Source organism: Callospermophilus lateralis, chromosome 4 (assembly GCF_048772815.1).
Source record: "Callospermophilus lateralis isolate mCalLat2 chromosome 4, mCalLat2.hap1, whole genome shotgun sequence".
NCBI lineage: Eukaryota > Metazoa > Chordata > Mammalia > Rodentia > Sciuridae > Callospermophilus > Callospermophilus lateralis.
Window position 1 is genome coordinate 165,655,613 of NC_135308.1, and position 6,689 is coordinate 165,662,301.

At 51.4% G+C, this 6,689-nt stretch overlaps 1 long non-coding RNA gene across 1 annotated transcript; it reads left to right on the forward strand.

Annotated features, from left to right (window-relative positions):
- Positions 1–2,832: 2,832 nt before the first annotated feature.
- LOC143397320 (uncharacterized) lies at positions 2,833–4,170 on the forward strand. Its single transcript, XR_013091155.2, has 3 exons — positions 2,833–3,135; positions 3,359–3,680; positions 4,028–4,170. It is a non-coding gene; the product is annotated as an uncharacterized LOC143397320 (long non-coding RNA).
- The last annotated feature ends 2,519 nt before the right edge of the window (positions 4,171–6,689 follow it).

A 6,689-nucleotide genomic window follows, 5' to 3' on the forward strand; every position in this document is an offset into this window, starting at 1 on the left:
TCTCTCCCACGCCACAGGCTGCTTCCTCTCTGGTATTCCTTTGGCTGTGCAGAAGCTTTTTATTGGATGTGATCCCATTTGTCTGTTTCTGTTGTTGATCTTCCATAACATCATTCACAATATCAAGCTATGGAACCCACTTAGGTGCCGTCACTGGGTGAATGGATAAGGAGAATGTGGGGTGCCCCTCCCCCATGGAACACCATCAAACCTTAGAAAGAGGAGACTTTAGTCATTGTGACAACATGGCTGGACATGGAGGACATTGTGCTGGCGGGCCATTTAGAGTCAGGCATGGAAAGACAAGCCCCACACGTTCTCACAACCCCGTGGACTCCGAGCCAGCCAGATCATGTAGGCAGAGTGCAGAGTGGGTCACAGAGGCTAGGGACAATGGGTGACGGGGGTCAAAGGGTACAATGTCTCAGGCAGGAGGAATAAATGGTGTCTGAGGTCAGATCATTCATTCATTCCACCGTGTTGCAGCACCACTTCGTACACCACAAATATAGATGAAAATCTGCCAATATTCAATGAAATGAAGCATTTTAAACTATGTCCATTAAGGTCACTGTGCTGTGAGGTGACGTGGGTGTCAGCCAGGGCACGTGCCTGGTGTCCACGTCACAATGTGGTGCAGAAGAGCTTCCCTGTCCTGGGGAACCTCTGCTGAGCCCTCTGGACCCCGCTGATCCCTGGTGAACACTCATGTCCTTATGGCTACAGCTGTGCCTTTTCTAGAATGTTCACAGTCTGAATCAGCGTGGTCCTTCTCAGAGGGTCTTCTACTCCAAGTGTGCACCCGGGGCAGGGCTTGTGTCCTTCTTGGCTGGACAACCTGTGGCTGCCACTGGTGTCTATTCCACCGTGTGGGCGTACTGTGACTTCTTTCTCTCAATGTCACCTCTGGATGACATTTTGTCTGTTTCCGGTTTGGGGAGGTTAAGGATAAAGTTGTTATCAATATGTGCATGTGAGCTCTGTGCAGAGGCACGTCTTCACAATCCGTGTAAACCTGGGGGAGGGGGATGGTGGGATGCGAGGGACCCTTCAGCTTTGCATGGAGCTGGCCACCGCCTTGTGCTGGAACCTGCAGGGAGGGAGGGCCCTGCCACCCCTAGCCGTGGCCTCTCACCACGCCCCTGCGGCCCCCTCACCAGAGCGCTCGCCCCGCCCCGCCAGGCCTGCCACGCCCCTCGCCACGCCACGCCACGCCCCTCGCCACGCCCTCGCCACGCCCCACATCACGCCCCTCGCCACGCCCCTCGCCACGCCCACGCCACGCCCCTCGCCACGCCCTGCGGGTGTTGGGAAGTCAGCCCCTCTTGGGCTGCTGGCGCCAGCGTGCTGTAGTTTCAGTTTCCACTCCCTGGTGACAAATGCGGCCGAGTGTCTTCCACTTGCCCAGCGGCCATCGCGTGCCCTGTGGTGAGGCAGGGTCTCTTGAGTCCCTCTCTCACTTCCTCACTGGGTCCCTCCCTCCCGCTGACTGTGGAGACCTTCGTGTTGGCTGCGGGGGCTTGTCGGGTCACGGTCCTCCATTGTCTTGCGGAGCGGAAGTTCTGATGTGGACACAGCGGGAGTTTCTTCAGCGTTGGACCTAAAATCTCAACACCAGGCACAAGTGGACTAGATTTTCTCGCAGGTTTTCTTCTCCAAGTTTCGCAGTTTTTCTTTCAGTGTTTGGGGTCTGCTCCAAGAGTGTGGCAGATGAGTTGGACGGAGCTTGTGAGCGGCAGGCAGGGCCCGTCTCTGTCTCTGGAGAAGTTGGGTGGAGGATCACTTTGGCACCCTTTCCCGGGGAAGCCTGACGTTCGGGTGGAATTGTGTTTTCCGTTATAGAGGGAATCTTCTCTTGAAGTCATCCAAGATAATTTTGATTTTCTGTCTCTTAATGTGTAATTTGGTAAACTGTTTTTCAAGACTGTCTTCCATGTCATCTAGATTATTAAGATCATTGTCGTGACATTCTTATAGTATCATCTTATGGCTTTTAATGTAATTAGCAAAGTCTCCTGGAGCCTGGTGCAGAGGGCTGAGCTCTCCTTATTTCAGGGAAGGGGCAGGGAGGGTCAATAGCAGAAGTCCCAGCCGTGCCCACCTGGAGCCACACCTGGCCCTGCAGTGAGGATGGTGGTTTCCCTTCTCTTACTGCCCAGAGGGGGCAGCTTGAGGGGCAAAGACTGGCTCCTCCTGGGTGTATCTGGAGGACTTGGGCAAGCTGGGGAGATGGCTGGCCCGGGCCCTTCCTCGAGTCCTCAGCGTCCTCCACTGAGGCCCTCTGTGAGTTCTCCCTGGACGGCAAGTTGACCCAAGGACACGTCTTTCCAGCAAGGGGTGCACAGCTCTTCAGCACCATCCTTGTGTGGCAGAGCTCATCTGAGTTCATTCCTGGGGAGCACCTGGTCTCTGGGTGACACAGCAGCACCAGAGAGGGTCTCTGCACGGGCAGGGGGCGGGAGAATGGCCAGAGCACCGTGCTGGCCACCTGCATCCACTCTGCTCCTGGCTGTCAGCACAAACCACCTGTCCTGCCAAGGTGCCCCAGTGGCATGGAATCTCCAGGTCCGGTGGCCGGGCCCCTGGGTGGAGCGGTGGCTGGTGGGGAGTGTGGAGTCTGAGAGTGTGCAGTGTCAGTGTGTCTTATAAGTTTTCTCTATTTTGATTAACTGTTTCATCTGTTTGGTTCTGTTTTGTCTTTTATTTATTATGCTTTCCTCTGTTTCACCTGACATCGGTATCCACTATCGTTTGTCCATCTAGCCTCTACCTATCTGCTTTACTGTCTGTCATCTATTTTAGCAGATGGCTTGTGTTATCCTGGCCCTGGTTCCTGAGCTCTGGAGCTGCTGGGGCTGCTGGAACAAGAGCAAACTGGACAGTGAGAGTCCAGGAGCAGGGAGCAGCTGCCCTCCTGGGTGTTGGTGACCATGGCCCTGGACAGTCTCCACATTCTGACCTGGAGCGGTCAGGTAGGAGTGTAGAGAACTCCTGGAGAACAGTCCTGCAAAGACGGCATCTGACATGACAAGGTGACCCTCCCACTGAGCTGCATACCTGGGCCCCTCTACCATCTGCAGAGAAGTTTGGTCCATTGGTGTCCTGTGCCTGCCATGAAAAGGAGCCACAGACCAGGCAAGTTGCCAAAGGCTCTTACGCTCTCGTGTTCTGGAGGTCCCAAGTCTGAGGTTGGGTGCTGGCAGGCTGGTTCCTTCTGAGGTTGCGAGGGTGGGTCTGCCCAGCTCCGGGCTTGCTTCTGGGATTTGCTGGAGATCTCTGGTGTCTCTGGCTTGTGGAAGCACTGCCCTGAGTCTACCCTCGTCTGCACATGGAGTCCTCCCTACATTTCCCGTTATAGGAGCACCAGTCTGTTGATCAGGGTCCAGTCCCACCCCATGACCTTCACTGATTACATCTACAACAACTGTGCTTCCAAATAAAGCCACACCCTGGGGTTCTGGGGTTTGGGACCTCAATGTGCGGATTGGAGGAGGGGTGCGATTCAACCCAGGACATTTGAAATCGGAGTGGAACACTCAGAAGGAGGCATCGAGTCCCAGGGGCACATGAAGGACACTTCTTGCTGCTGGGGAGCCCTGGGGGTGCAGAGGAGGCCCCAGCGGCCCGGCTGCTCCCACATAGCTCAGGCCAGCTGGGGAGGCACCTTCCTCAGGCGGGAGGTGAGTGTGTCTGTGCAGAGGTGACCTGGGCGGGGAGAAGGCCAGCTGACCTGCAGAAAGAACAGACCATGTCTGGCAGAGGGTGGGGGGAAGGAGCCTGAGCTTCCCTGGTGGGCAGGATGGGGAGGGCCACCCCACTTCTCCCCCTCCCCCTGTGCTGTCTGGGGAGCGGATGAAACCCAGCTGTGAGGGGCACTCGCTGTGGCTCTCGTGGGCATGAGAGACTATTAAGTCCAATATTAATGGAATGAACGCACTGAAGTATGTTATGCAAAGAGCCGCTAATCTGTTATTGTTGCCTCAGACGCGCTCCATGAAGTAGGGCAAATGTTTATTTTTCTCTTCAGGAACTACGGTCATACATTAAGCAGTTCTGGAGGACAAGTAATTAACTGTGGCCGAGCTGTCTTCTCGGGGACACACGTGTGCACGCATGAGCTCCACAGCCCTTCCTCACTTAGATCTGCCCGCTGGCCCCCATCCACCTCTCGGCCCACGTGTTTATCTGTCCTGCAGATGGTGGGAGGTCCATCTGTCCTTCATGCAGGTGGTCATGTGTCCATTGGGAAGGGCAGACAGTGCCGAGCAGAATGCTATGGGGCTGGGTAGGATCCCAGGGGTCCCACGTGCACATTGGTGTCCCTGGGAATCGTGGCTCCTGCGAAATACACCTCATAATCTGAAATGAAACTGAAGGCTGTCCATCACTGCTGTGGCCCCCCTGTGTCCTTTGAACAGTTGGGGAATTGGCAGTGGGTGGCCCGGGGACTGGCCTTTATGTGAATTTGTCTTCAATGGAAGCATGACGTGGGGTCCCACAGCAATGCGGCTGGCTGTTCCCAGTGTGGCCTTGGACCACGGCTGCTCTGCAGAGTCTGGACCAAGGGCCAGGTGTGGTCAGTTACTGGTGCTGTGTAATCACCAAGGTGATCTGGGGACAAAGGCTCTCTCCTTTCAAGGGTCCTGCCAAGTAGAGCCGCAGGCCTTGTGGGGGACTTAGCAGTCCACTCCCCACTTCTGTCCAGGAGAATCTCCGGCAGACATCCTGTGAATCCACACTCACCCCAGACAGCTGGCTGGGCGCTGCAAGTCTCCTAAGAAGACCCCAGCAGCCCTGGGTGGTGGGTCACTGTCCATCTCCCACAGCCTGAGTCTGTGTCCGAGGCCACTTCCCACCCAGAGCTGCCCAGCCACCATCTTGAGGTGGGATCCTGGGCTACTCACATCCCTCGCTCTGAGCTTTGGGTTGGTTGTCAGAAGGTCCAGGACGAGGAGCTGGGCTGGAGGCCACTGGACCAGGCGTGCTGCTCAGCTCCCCAGCATGTCCATGCACAGCTGCAGATCTCATGGGCTTTCTCACTAAAATGGCCATGCCATGCCCGGGTCTCAGTGCCTGAGTGTCCAGAGGCCTTCCCGGGGACCAGCCACCCCTTTCCCTTTGCTGTAAGCAGCATGGCCCTGCTGAGTTTGGCCAGCAGGAGTGTCCTGTGCATATTCTATAGCCTGTGACCATGCTCCAGGCTCTGATCTGGAGCAGAGTTGACATTGAAGTTCAAGAATATGAGGAACTTCGCTGAATTCATTTATCAGTTCTTGGAGTTTTTGGTGGAATTTTAGGATTCTCTAGGTATAAAACCACATCATTGCAAATAGTGCTGATTTGAATTCTCCTTTTCCTGTCCGTATCCCTTTGATTTCTTTCATCTGTCTAATTGCTCTGGCCAGTGTTTCAAGAACTATGTTAAATACAAGTGGTGAGAGAGGGCATCCCTGTCTTGTTCCCCAGTTTTTAGAGGGAATGCCTTCAATTTTTCTCCATTTAGAATGATGTTGGCCTGGGGCTTAGCATAGATAGCTTTTTTGATATTGAGATATTTTCCTGCTATCCCTAGTTTTTCTAGTGTTCTGAACATGAATGGGTGCTGTATTTTGTCAAATGCTTTTTCTGGATCTATTGAGATGATCATATGGTTCTTATCTATAAGTCTGTTGATATGATAAATTACATTTATTGATTTCCATATATTGAACCAAACTTGCACCCCAGGATGAACCCCCACTTGATCATGGCACACTATCTTTTTGATATGTTTTTGTAATAGATTTGCCAGAATTTTATTGAGAATTTTTGCATCTATGTTTATTAGAGATACTGGTCTGAAGTTTTCTTTCTTTGATGTGTCTTTGCCTGGTTTTGGAATCAAGGTGATATTGGCCTCACAGAATGAGTTTGGAATTCCTCCCTCTTTTTCTATTTCACAAAATAATTTGAGGAGTATTGGTGTTAGTTCTTTGTTAAAGGTCTTGTAGAGCTCAGTTCTATATCCATCTGGTCCTGGGCTTCTCTTGGTTGGTAGCTTCTGATGGTGTCTTCTATTTCATCACTTGAAACTTATCTGTTTAAATTGTGTACATCATCCTGATTCAGTTTGGGAAAAAATCATATGATTCTAGAATTTTTTCAATGCCTTTGATATTTTCTATTTTACTCAGGACAAGTTTTCAAAATAATTCCTAATTATCTTCTGATTTTCTGAAGTGTCTGCTGCAGTGTTTCCTTTTTCACCACGTATGTTAGTACTTTGAGTTTTCTCTACCCCTCTCTTCATTAGCATGGCTAAAGGTTCGTCAATTTTATTTATTTTTTTTCAAAGATCCAACTTTCTGTTTTGGGTGGTTCAATTTCATTGAAGGCAGTACTAAGAGGAAAGTTCATTGTTTTGTTTCAATTTCATTGATTTCAGCTCTGATTTTAATTATTTCCTGTCTTCTGTTAATTTTGGTGTTGGTTTGTTTTTCTAGGGCTTTGAGATGTAATGTTAGGTCATTTATTTGTTGACTTTTTCTTCTTTTAAGGAATGGACTTCATGCAATGAACTTTCCTCTTAGTACTGCTTTCAGAGTGTCCCAGACATTTCGATGTGTTGTATCAGGGTTCTCAATTACCTTGAAGAATTTTTTAATCTCCTCCTTGATGTCTTTTGCAACTCATTGTTCGTTCAGTACAAT